This window comes from Monodelphis domestica, chromosome 4, assembly GCF_027887165.1.
Source record: "Monodelphis domestica isolate mMonDom1 chromosome 4, mMonDom1.pri, whole genome shotgun sequence".
In the NCBI taxonomy this organism is placed as follows: domain Eukaryota; kingdom Metazoa; phylum Chordata; class Mammalia; order Didelphimorphia; family Didelphidae; genus Monodelphis; species Monodelphis domestica.
In genome coordinates, this window is record NC_077230.1 from 237,356,268 (window position 1) to 237,369,761 (window position 13,494).

The following is a 13,494-nucleotide window of genomic DNA, read 5'->3' on the forward strand; positions in this document are numbered from 1 at the left end:
ATTCCAAAGGACAGAGATATAAATGTGAGAGCAGCAAAGTTAGTATGAAAGAAAGCAAGTCGTCACCCTCTTGAGCCAGTTGTTTTCTCTAAAAAATGGGCATAATAATATTGGTCTATTTCACAGGTTAGCATTTTAAATTTTAATTAGATGATTGTGTCACCTCATATTGCGGGGGAAAGCTGGAGGTTAATGTGAAGGGCATCTGAGTCAAGTGAGGTGTCAAGGGGATGAGTTCCCAGGAGTGAGGGGCTACCAGGTTGCCTATAGAGGGGGAAATCTGACCAGATTGGAAATAGAACAAATTAAAATGCCTGTGCCAATCAGTAGAGGGATCAGACCTGTGAGTAGCTCCTGAATTCCCAGCCTGGGTGAGTCAGGGAGATCTAGACTTTTTTTTTAATAGTGGAATGAAATAGAAATATGGATTATTATTATTGCTGTGTCCTCAGGGAAAGGGGAAAAACCTATGATTTCATTGATATAGGAATAAACTCCCTCTGCCGCTGTAGGTCAGCGCTTCCCTATCATATACAGCCATATGGAGTTGCTTAGACTTGAGGCCCTAGAACACTGAAATAAGTTAAGTGACTTATCCAGAGTCTCACACAGTATGAGTCATAGGAAGAACTTGAATCCAGGGCTCTTCTTAGCTCTGAGACCTACTCTCTTTCTCCTGTGCCATTCTCTTTTTTTTTATTAGTAATACTAGTATTAATGCTTATTAAAACTAATTAGTAGTATTAATACTGTATTTGTAGTAGTGATATTCTGTATGAAAAGAGGGTTTTAGACCTGTGATTTTGTTGCTACAGGAACTTTAAGCTCCCTTCCAATAAAGATGAGCAAATCTTATGTACTAGCTTGGCTTAGTAAGTTCCTTGGAACAACAAGAAGTTCAATGATTGCCCCTTCGTCACATGTGCCTGGTATATGTCAGAGGCATTGCTTAAATCTGAGTTTTCTTAACTCCAAAGGTGGTTCTTCATTCACTATGTCATCTATACTCTCCTTTTATTATCTTTATAAAGCAAAAACAGCCCCTTCCCAGAAGGAGCTTATCTTCTAATGACACCGTGCACATATAGAGAAGATGGAGGCTAACATTAAAGGAAAAGTAACTGGCAGCTTCTTTTATTATCTACATCTATGTGTATAATATATCACTGTATACAAAAGTCACTCAAGTGATCAAGAAACAAGGATTTACTAATCACCTACTATGTGCTGGGCTATAGTAAGGTCTCCAGATACAAATAAAAAAGAGTGAAACAAGACAAGAGAGAATGGAGGTTCCCATATGAACTGTGACCACCCACTATGAACATTCACTTCTCCTTCCCTGACTATCATGTCCTGCATGAATGTATCTCTTCTGGGTATTTCTGACCTTCCATCATCTTCTTCTCTCCTCCACCTCAAAAGTCAAATCTCCCACTTTTCCCTGACACAGCAAAGTCTCCTCACTCTTTCCTACAGTCCTCATTCTCTTTATTCCCACTAATCCCTTTACCTAGATCTCTTAGGCAGCTAGGTGGTGCAGAGGATGGAGTGCCAGGTCTCAAGTCAAGAAGACTCGTTTAATGAATTCAAATTTAGATTCAGACCCTTATTAACAGTGTAATACTGGGCAAGTCCCTTGCCCCTATTTATTTCAGTTTCCTCATCTGTAAAGTGAACTAGAGAAGGAAAGGGCAAACCATTCCAGTATCTTTGCCAAGAAAACCCCTAATGGGGTCATGAAGAGTTGGACCCAACTGAACAACAACAAAACTACATTAGTCACAGTCTTCCTTTTTTCCACATTCTTTTAAAAAGGAAGATCATTATTTTATTTTTCTTTCTACCTGGACCCTGATTCTTCTTTGTTTTTTAAAATTAATTTACTTGCTTGTCACATTTAAAATTCCCAGGTATTTCCTTCCCTCCATCTGCTCTTGGTATCAGAGAAGGCATTATTTGGAAAGAAGTTATATGTATATAAAACTATGTCTTGCTTGTTTTATTTAATGATTTTTTTCTCGGGGGGTGGGGAGGTGGACATATACAAGTTAGTTCTTTAAATAATATTTCTGTTGCTCTTTGAGGTTCATTTTAAGTCCCATATTCAACTTGAAGCCTTCCTTGAAAATCTTAGCCATCATTGATCTCTCCCTATATTGATCTAAGGAAGCACTTACAGTCAGTACCACACAATTAGCATTTAATTATATACTGTCTTATAGTGTTCTCTAATTGTTTCTTTTCCACAAGCTTTGTCTCATAGCCAAATTGTAAATTCCTCAAAGGCAAAGACTATGCCTCATATTCTGTCTGTGTGTCCCCACAGTACCTAGCACAGTGCTAATCTTTCTTAAATATTAATTTTGCAATTTATTTTACTTTATATATTGATATTGGAAGGGGGGCAAGCATCAATTCCCTACTATGGTTGTTATCGACTAACTGGCTCTATTTTCCATTATCAATTTCTATTTTAGAGTCATATCTATGGGCAGGAGAATAACAGAGGTCACCATAAGGGGAATTTTGGCCCCCAAAAGCCAGGCAAGGATAGGTCAAGGGCATGATATTATTTAATTTTGGATGTAAGCCAGAAGTCAAGGATACAGTTAATAGTGATGGAATACCATTGTGCTATAAGGAATAATGAACAGGATAATTTCAGAAAGATCTGGAAAGACCTACATGAACTGATACAGATTGAAATAAGCAGAACCAGGAGAACATTATACAAAGTAACTGAAATATTGTGGAATGATCAAATGTGATAGACTTTGCTACTAACAGCAATACAATGATGCAGAACAGTTCTGAGGGACTACAGATGAAAACATTATTTATCACTTGTTTATTTGGGTGTATGATTTGAGATTTTGGTTCTATAAGATTATTCATTTTTATATGGAAATATATCTTGTGTAATAATACATGTAGAACCCAGAAAAAAAGAGCACAGCTAAGAGAAGAATCAAAGAACATGAAGTTATATGAAAAGGAAGGAAGGAAGGAAGGAAGGAAGGAAGGAAGGAAGGAAGGAAGGAAGGAAGGAAGGAAGGAAGGAAGGAAGGAAGGAAGGAAGGAAGGAAGGAAGGAAAGAAGGAAGGAAGGAAGGAAGGAAGGAAGGAAGGAAGGAAGGAAGGAAGGAAGGAAGGAAGGAAGGGAGGAAGGAGAAAATGAGAGAGGGAAGAGAGAAAGAGGAAGAAGGGAGAGAGGGAACATTTATTAAGTACCTACTAAGTGCCAAGCATTGGGCTGATTGATAAACAAATACCTCATTTGATCCTCACAACCCTGGGAGGTAGGTACTATTATTATTCCCATTTTGTAGTAGAGGAAACTGAGGCAAATAAGTGACTTGCCCAAGGTTCCAAAGCTATTATATGTATAAAGTACAATTTGAACTCAGGCCTTTCTGACTCTAGGCCCAGAACTATCCATTTCTTTGCATAGCTTCCTCTAAAAGGGGTGATTGAAGTGAGTTTCTGATACTTGTATTAGCGGGATATTGGCCTGAATAGGTATATGCCACTTTTCCAAAGAGGCTTCTTTCATTCATCTTGGAGTAGCTGGACTCCAAGGAGAGTCTGCTTCTTTCCCCTTCTATGGCTATAAACAGAAAAGGCCTTTGAAGAGTATGTGGAAAGAATGCCAGCACTGTTCAGTGAAATACAAACACCCTCACAAGTGAAAATATGAAGGTTTTTCCCCCTCTCCCACACTGTTTTTTTTCTTTTAAAGGGAAATCATTCAGTTGTCGACATTGGTGAGGGTTAGTCATGTTTGACTGAAGAGGTAATTTGACAAGATGTGTCTTCACTGTCATTCAAATAGTGGGAATAGAGCATCTAGCACACTGGGGGCTGTTCTCTCCTGCCACCTCCATCTCCTGTTTGTGTGGCTTTGTCATCCCCCTAATACATCCTGTTCCCTTCAAGTGACTTCTGTTTTTTCCCCCATGAATAATCCTAGGTGTCAAGAGGGCACAAAGGAGAAATTACAGTGAGACATGGAGCACTTGACACTTGCCCAGGAAAAGGTGTGAACCTGAACTTGGATACTTCAAATCCAAAGGGGCCCTCCAGAAACCTGGATGGTATAGGGTGTCAAGGACCAGTGTGATTTCTCCTGGCAGCAGCACCTGCCTGTCTTTATATATCAACTCAAATGAGTTAATTTCTCATAAAAGATGATGAATGAATAGTTACAGGAGTTGGCACTCAGCAGGTCTTGGTCAGGATCCAATATGGTTGCTACTACTGCTTTGTGACATCTCAGGAATGGGGGTGAGAAGGAATTAAGAGTGTAAGGGGGCATAAATGTTCTGACCTTTCTCCAATGTGTTCTTCCAGGGAAAATTTTACAGGACCAGCGTGTCCTGGAGGCAGAATTTCACTGGGCAAGGGTATAGCGGTGGATTTGAAGGGAGGGGAAATTGACTTGGTGCCAAATCTAGCAATGAAGGAGGTGGGAGCTACCACAATACTTTCATTGTTGTTGTTCAGTCATGCCTGGCTCTTTAAGACCTCAATTTGGGGTTTTCTAGGCAAAGATACTATAGTGGTTTTCCATTTCCTCCTCCAGATGAAAAACTAAGGCAAACAAGGTTAAGTGACTTGCCCAGAGTCACCTAACAAGTAAGTGTCTGAGGCCAGATTTGAACTCAGGAAGATGAGTCTTCCTGACTCTAGGCCCAGTTCTCTTTCTGCTATGCCAGCTCACTGCCCCTACCACAGTACTGAGGAAAGTGGAAATAAATGACTATTACTGCCTTGTCCCAAACTGCACCCAAGGTTTCTCTGGAACTAAGAGAGAATGAGACCTGGCATTCCAGATGTCCTGAGAAAATACTAGTTATGTGTCAGTTTGGAACAATTTAAGGCATTTGGCCTCATTTTCCTGCTCCACCTACCTATGCTTGTCTTCGTTTCCTAGAACGCAAGTTTCTTGAAGGAATGCCCTACCTTGTATTTCCGTGCTTGGCAAAGTGTCTGACTCATCAAAAGTACTTCATAGATATTTCATTCATTCATTCTGTAGATGGAGAGGAGCATCAGTCCTTTCTAATCCTAGACTCATAGAATTTAGAACTTGAATTTTAAAGAACATTTAATTCAACTCAATTATTACATGAGGGAAATTAACTGAAAGCCATCAAAGTCAAGCAACTTACCTAAATTCACACAGCTAATTCAGAACAGATTCTAATCCAACTCCTTTAACTCCAAATCCAGTATTACTCCCCCTACACCACGTCATATATATATATATATATATATATATATATATGCATATACATATATATGTATTTTTTTAACATTTAGGTTTTTTGAGTTCCGAATTCTCTCCCTCCTTCCAGCCCACCCATTGAGAAGACAAACAAAAAGATACCTATTATACATGTGAAGTCATACAAAATATGTTTCCATAAGGTGTTTTTTTTAAGTAATAAAAAGCAATAATGAAAAAAAATCCTTTAAATTCTACTTATCTCTCTGGATGTGGATAGCACTTTTGATCAAAGGTCTTTGGAATTATCTTGGATCATTGTATTGATCAAAATAGCTAAGTCTTTCACAGTTGAACATTGTTACAATATTGCTGTTATTGTGTACAATGTTTTTCTGGTTCTGCTCACTTTACTTTCCATCAGTTCGTAGAAGTTTTCCCAGAATTTCTGAAACCATCTCCCTCATTATTTCTTATAGCACAGTTCCATCACACTCATATACCATATCTTATTCAGCCATTTCTTCTGTTGATGCAGTGGTGGCCCAATTTTCCACATTCCTTCCAGAATTTGTCGTTTTCCTTTTCTGTCATATTAGCCAATCTAATAGATGTGAGGTAGTATATCAAAGTTGTTTTAATTTTGTAATATATTGTTAAAGGGATAGTTACTGAACATGAAGAAAACAAAGATATAATCATACAAAGCTAAAATGATTTCATCTATAAGAAATCATGTCTGATTAAATTAATTTCTTTCATTTTTGGACAGTTAACATAAATCAACTATTCAATAAGAATTAATTAAGAGCCAGTCACCATATAAGATATAGAGAACAAAAAGATAAAATCAAGACATTCCCTACCCTAAAGGAGTTTATGTTCTACTCAGAGGATGTATGTCTGCAGATAAATAAACACAGGGCATGTAAACATCAATTTAAAGCAATTGGGGGATGGAAAGGAAGCTAGAGTTAAGTTGATCTCTGAAGGCAGAAATGTGTTCCTAGAGGCAGAAATAAAAAAGGAAAGTATTCTAAATACTGGATTCAACCTATGCAAAATCATGAAGAAGAGAAATGGAGTGTCATTTATGGGATATATCAAACAGGCCAGTTTGGCTGGACTGTCATACATTTGGAGTAGAATTCAAATACATTTATCCTGGAAATATAGGCTGAATCCACATTAGGATAGGATTTAAATGACAGAGAAGTGTGTGTTTTATCCTAAAGGCATGAGAGAGCTGAGCTTCTTGTGTGGAGGAGTAAAGTGGCCAGATTTGCACTTGAAGAATATCAATTTGGCAGATACGAAGGATGAATTTGGAGAACAGATTAAAGAAGAAGATATAAAAAGAAGCCAATAAGTACTCTATTGCCTGAAATATGGTAGTTATGGCATTAATCAAAAGGCAGAGTCAGCTGTTACAGTTGTTGAAGAGGTAGAATGGATAAAACTTGACAATTAATTGGAAATAGGCAGGGTGAGACATACTAAACTCCTGTAGATAAAAATTACCGAATTTTTGTACAGCATTTGACAAAATCTCTCTTGCTATTCTTATATGGACCCAAAGAATAACCTTTATCATGCTTGGGTTTTATGTCAGCTAGGAAGGAAGTCTAGTTGGATTGCTTTAAGGATCTTTTCTTGGTTCCATGTTTCCCAATTGCATATAAACAAAGTCACGTCTCTACCATCCTTTAAAAAAGAAAAAGCTCTCATTAGATTCTACCATCTCTACTAGCTATTTTCCTCCATTATTTTATGGCTAAAGTACTTGAGAAAGCTATCAACATTTGTTGCTTCTACTTCTGTCCTCTTGTTCAATTTTAAACCTTTTGTAATTTGACTTTGACCTCATCATTAAACTGGAATTGTGCTCTCCAAAGTTACCAATTATCTCTAAATTGACAAATCTAATGAACTTTTCTCAGTAATCTTACTTCTTGACCTCTCTACAGTCTTTGATACTGTAGATGACCTTTTTCTCCTGAGTATTCATTCCCTTCTATGTTAACACTTTTCTCTCCTGACTCTCCTCCTACTTGTCATACTACTCCTTCTCAGGCTTTCTTGATGGCCTTTCATCCAGGTCATACCCACTAATCATACATGTGCCCTAACTGCTTTTCCTGGGCCCTTTCCTCTTTTTTCCTTTATACTATCTCTCTTGGCGACCTCATTAGCGTCTGTGAATTCCATTATCATTTCTTTGCAGATGATTGTCAGATTTATTTATCTAGCCCAAATATTTGACCTGAGCTCCAGTGTCATTATCTCTAACTGCCTTTTGGACATCTTTAACTGGATGTATTTATGGATGGCATAACAGCATCTCAGTTTCAATGTACCCCAAACAAACTACATTATCTTCTTCCATTTCCAAGCTCTCCTGGCTTCTGTGTTTCCCTATTATTGCTGATGGCACAGCCATATTCAGGCTACCAACCTGGGAGCCATCCTATACTCTTCACTCAGATTCACCCTCAATATCCAATGTGTTCAGTAATCTATATATGAGAATGGTTTGGGGTATATACTGACAGTTTTAAAATATGATATTGTCTGTGTTTTATTATATTTGTATTTATTTTGTTAGATATATCCCAATTGCATTTTATTTTGGTTGAGGCAGCACTGAAGAGTGCCACCATTCATGTGTTTGACACCTCTGCTTCACAACTTAGTTCCTTGCTACCTTTCCAATCTCCAGGTATTTTATTTACCCCCCTCCAAACACAATATGATCTAGCCACAGCCGCCTGCTGTCTATTCCTCAGAACACTCTGATCTCCAGACTCAGTGCCTTTACGCTGCCTATCCTCCATGCCTGGAATCCTTTCCCTACTCACCTTTGTCTCTTAGCTTCCCTGATTTCCTTCAAAATTCACTTCCTATCCCACCTTCTGCAGGAGCCCTTTCCTTGCCCCCTCTCGATTAGTGCCTTCTTTCTGGTATGGCCTTCATTTACATTATATATGTCTTATATACCCAATTGTTTGTGTTTTTTTGCCACTTGTCTCCTCCATTAGAATGTGAGCACCCCGAGAGCAAGGAATATGTTTTCTACTTCCTTTATATCCTTAGTCATGGCCCTGGGCCTGGATTGTAGCAAGTTGCCCTTAATAATGCTTGTTGATTGTTCAATATTGTCAGGCATAGGTAGATGGCATCTTTTTCAAACATGCAGATTAAGCAAAGCTAGAAGAGTTAGAATGCTGAATTTAAGAAAAACAATTGTAACAAGTGACTTAACCAGGGTCACAGAGCCAGTACATATGAAAAGTGGGAGAAGAACTTAGATGAGGTATTATGATGTCCATTTTTCAGCTTAAGGAACTCGGGCTTGGGGGCCTTAGGTGAGGTGCACAACTAGCAAGTGTCTGAATTGGCCCATAAAGCCAAAATGTCTAGCAAAGAGTTAAGAGCTCTTTCCTCTATACACCATACAGGTTCAGGCTTTTAAAAATAAAAGATCACTGTGGGAGCACAGAGGTGATTCAATGGAGAGAATGCCAGGTCTGGAGTCAGGGGGACCCGAGTTCAAATCTAACCTCAGACACTTCCTAAATGTGTGATCCTGGTCAAGTCATTAAGTCCATTTGCCTAGGCTTTGCCATTCTGTCTTAAGAGTTGTTATTCAGGGGGAGCTAGAATTAAGAGCCAGGACTAAAGACTAAAGGTCCTGGGTTCAAATCTGACCTCAGATACTTTCTAGGTGTATGACCTTGGGTAAGTCACTTAACCCCCATTACCTAGCCCTTACTACTCTTCTGCCTTAGAATCCAAACATAGTATTGATTTTAAGAAAGAAGGTAAGGATCTTAAAAAAAATAAGTTGTTACTAATTTGAAATAAGGATTTTAGAAAAAAAAAAGATTGTTGTGGTCCTGGGGCAGGACAAGGAGGGATTAAGCAGGACAAAGAGCTCTGCAGGGCTCTGTGCATTTCCCAGATGTTAGGCTGGGACGCTGCCCCTAGGACCTCATCCAAATGCATCCCAGGCATTGGGAGGGCTCACCTTCCTTCTCCTCTCTCCTGACAAATCTTGAAGAGGTTTTGACTCAGGATTCTAACTTCATTCCCCCACCAAACTCCAGCCTGCTAATGACTGAAACCTCTTATGTTCTAGCAGAGCTGACCCTCCACTTTGCCCTTCCATCGACTGCTGGGGATGCACCCTTGTTAAGCCCAGTGAAGAGGCGGCTTAGCTGTTTTCTTTGTCCTTGCACTCTTGGGCACACTGCGCTGCCTGGGCGAGGGCACTGGCTCTATTGACGTTATTGATGTTTCTGGTGGAGAGGAAAGGGAGGGGCTAATGTTGCATGTTCAGGGTAAATGGCTCACACTCCTAGGTGGCTTTCTCTCCTCTCTCCCCTCAGCCCGACAGCCTTCAGTGCAATGAGGGTCCCAAAGCCCCTCCGTCTAAAAGTCCTGGGACCCAGAGGGGTCCCATCTTCCCTGGTCTCTCAAGGAGTTGGCACTGACGATAGCAGAGGTGAGTACAGGTTAAACCTGTGACCTCTGTGCATTCAGCGGGCTTGAGACTTGTCATTAAATATCAAAGATTTAGAGCTGCAAAACTGGAAAGCGGGTTCATAGGCTATCTAATCCAATCTTCTCTTTTTAGAAATTAAAAAAAAAAAACACAGGGCCAAGTTGGTCAATGACTTGCCAAAGGTCTCACAAATAGGAAATGGCAGATAAGATTTGAACCCACGTCCTCTGACTCCAAACCTAGTTCCCTTGCCAGTGTATCAACATTAACTTGATTTGTTACAAAATAAAAACCTGTGGGCAAAGAAAAGCTGAATTTTCTGTCATTCCCGTGTTTATATTTTTTAAAAAGTGAAATTTAAGTATCCTTTCTCCTGCCCACCCATCTGTTATGTCCTGGGCAGCTCTCTCCCTCGTCTGTTCCTGTAGTTCCATTCCTAATGTAGATCTATTGAAAAGAGACAGGGACTGCTGAAGAATACTTTGGACAAGAGGAGGCATAGGGCTGGTGAGTGACCATGGGAGAGATCTGGAAAAGACATAGCTTTCATCCAGCATCATCGGCCCTTCTCTTCTGTTTGGCTGGCAGATTTTCTCTGGGTGAGGTTATACAAAACTGAATAAACCACCTACTTAATCAAACTTATTTTGTTGAAGTATTTATAGAAAGAACTTTGGCTGCCTGATGTTATCCTGGTTTTCCTGTGCTCCCCCACCCAAGATTAATATTTCAACGGAGTGCCTTTGACTCTCAGTAAATATACCAGGATCAATTGTTTGCTAGAGCCCCTGCTCAAATCTGCCTTCGACAGTAATATTTTAAAGTTGATTGGATCTTAAAATTGTAAGAGGTCCCTGGTGTCTCGACTTTGCTGGCATTATCAGCTCAGCTGTTGTCTTACAAAGCAATCTCCTGTTGAACCAGGATATTCTCTCCTGGGCTGCACAGAGGCCAGCAGAGAAATGGTGCTGGGGACCCAGAGAAGCTCACTTAAGGCTTAAGTGATAGTGAAGAATGAGGACACATCACGCCAGCCTGCGTGACCTTGGCAGTAGGGAGATACCGTCCTTGTACCTGAGTAAGCCTTGTAGGTTGTAGTTTTTTTCCCTTTTCCCTTCTTTCTCCTTTCCCTTCCTGTTTCTTTCTTCTTCTTTTTTTAATGTCTGTTGACAGTGTCATCCTTCAACTTGATAAACTTGTAAGAGGGAGAGCTGGCAAAGTACAGCATGGAGGTTGAAATGATGGCTGAGTGTTCTTGGGCCACCACCAAGATTCTAGCCAGAGAGTGCAGAAGGTAGACTCACTGGGTTATTAGCTCTTGGAGTTGTACAATGGTGGATTTGGTGAGTGGTGTTTTCTGAACTCCCACAATGGGGTACCTTCCCTGCACCCAGATCCCAGAAGGCTAGGATAGATAAGCCCAAACTTCCATAAACCTGGTAGGAGGATGAATGAGTCAAGTGAACACTTGGAAGCTTGTTTGGGAGGGGGGGAGCGGCAAGATTGGATTTGCTGATGAGGATGGAAAGGGAAAGATTACTCATTTAGTAATACATTGGCCTTGATCTCCTTGACACAAAAGTTCCACATGCCCTGAGCAGGGAACTAGGCTCGGGGTAGTGCTTCCTGCCCCTGCCAACATCTCTGAAGAAATAGGTCTTCACCGAACCCTCCATGAAGGAAGGAGTGGATCCACTGCCCTTTGCTGATATGTGTGCCAATGACTTCTCTCACTTCCAAGGCTATCTAATTGTGTAACAAGTGCCTTCCAATCATCTCTGAGTGAAGAGAACACATCCTGGGGAATGTGTTGACGATTTGGGGCCAAGCAACTTGCCTCACCTGGGAAGTACAGTAATTGCTCTCTGGTGCCCTGCCCAGAGTGTGATATTTATATTATAAAGTGGAATTTAAGGCTAAAAATAAAGAAGGTTGTCAGAGCTCTGGAATATTGATACACATATGAGTGACAACACTGACAGGTAATCTGGAAGGCTCTCGTTGTGTCCAGAGTTCTAAAAAAGGAATGAAGATAAAATTAATAAATTAGGTCATTTACAACACACATATACCCAGAGAGGAAATTGTCTTCTCAGCTTGCTGGATCACCTACTTGGCCTGTATATGGAGTACAATGAATATGGAAAGCACAGTATAACTGGATAGAAAATTAGACACAGAGACAGGAAGACCTATGTCAAACCCTATCTCTGACATTTCTTTGAGCCTCAGTTTCTCATCTGTAAAATGGCCATCATGATCCCCCAAGGAACTATTCAATTGTGATGTTTAAATGAGATAATGCATATAAGTCATTTCTCAAACTTTCAAGCACTTGATAAATGTTTAAAAGTAAAAAGAATAATTTCATTTATACACATGCCACACCACGCCTAGGTATAAAATTTTCTTCTCTTATATAGTCACTACTTTCTTTCAGGCCCTCAGATATTCATGCCTGGACTACTAGGATAGCCTTCTGCTTGGTCTCTCTGCCCTAAGTTGCTCCCCATTCTAATCTTTCTTCCACTTAGCTGCCAAAGTAATTCTGCCAAGGTACAAACTTGACCGTGTCACACCCCTGGTGTTTCTATATTCTCTCTAAGATAAAAATATTATTATAATAATATTCATTTGTTGTTGAGTCATTTAAGTTGTGTCCTACTCTTTGTGATTCCATTTGGAGTTTCCTTCTCTGGCTCATTTTATAGATGAGGAATCTGAAATAATGCAGTGAAGTGATGTGACCAAGGTCACTCTGCTAGTAATTAAATTTCTTCATTTTATTAGTAGTAGTATTTTAAAATAGTGATTAAATTATTTTTACAGTAACATATAATAAAAAATAACTAGTATTTATCTAGAACTTGATGGTTTGCAAATTATTTCATATAGAATGTCTCATTATCCCCATTTTATAGATGAAGTAACCATGGCTGAGAGTTTAGGTGACTTATCTAAGATCATTCAGCTAATAAGTATCTGAGTCAGGATTTTGAACTCTGGGCTTTCTAAATGCTGGTCCAACACACTATTCACTCTGTCACCTACCTTTGTCATAAAGTCATTAAATGCTTTGGCATTTAAGCTCTTCCTGACTAGGCTCCTTCCTACACAGTCCTCTTATTTTATTTATTCATTCATTCATTTATCTATCTATCTATCTATCTATCTATCTATTTATTTGTTTATTTATTTATTTATTTTTGGTCACCTTCTATGCAGTCCACAGTTCAGGTACAGCAGAAGGCATACTTACCCTTCCTCATACATGATACTCTACCTCTCCTACCCTCACTCTTGTCCTGGCTAATCCCCCTGCCTGGAGTCCTCTCCATCATCACTTCTGTGTCTTAGTCCCCATTGCTTCTCTAAAGATTCAGCTCCAGTGCCAACCTCAGCCTTTCTCAGTCTCTGAAGCTGCTCTGAGATTACCTTCCATTTATTTTGTATAACTCTTGTGCATACTTAATTATTTTCATGTCATTCACACATTAGAATGTGGGCTTCTTGTGGGCTGGGGCTTTTTTAGCCTTTCTTTATATTCCATTTACTTAGCATGGTGTCTGAAGCATAGTGGGCTTTCTTTCTTTGTTTCTTTCCTTTTCCTTCCTCCCTTCCTTCCTTCCTTCCTTCCTTCCTTCCTTCCTTCCTTCCTTCCTTCCTTCCTTCCTTCCTTCCTCCCTCCCTCCCTCTCTCTTCTTTCTTTCTCTCCCTCCCTCCCTCTTCTTTCTTTCTCCCTCCCTCCCTCCCTCTCTCTT

At 39.8% G+C, this 13,494-nt stretch overlaps 1 long non-coding RNA gene across 2 annotated transcripts in view; it reads right to left on the bottom strand.

Moving 5' to 3' along the window:
- Positions 1-10,375: 10,375 nt before the first annotated feature.
- Positions 10,376-13,494, bottom strand: part of LOC103104239 (uncharacterized) — a 32,403-nt gene continuing 29,284 nt past the window's right edge. For both annotated transcript variants that reach the window (XR_467874.3, XR_008911300.1), the window contains one exon: positions 10,376-11,748. This is a non-coding gene — a long non-coding RNA (uncharacterized LOC103104239). The remainder of the gene's footprint in view (positions 11,749-13,494) is intronic.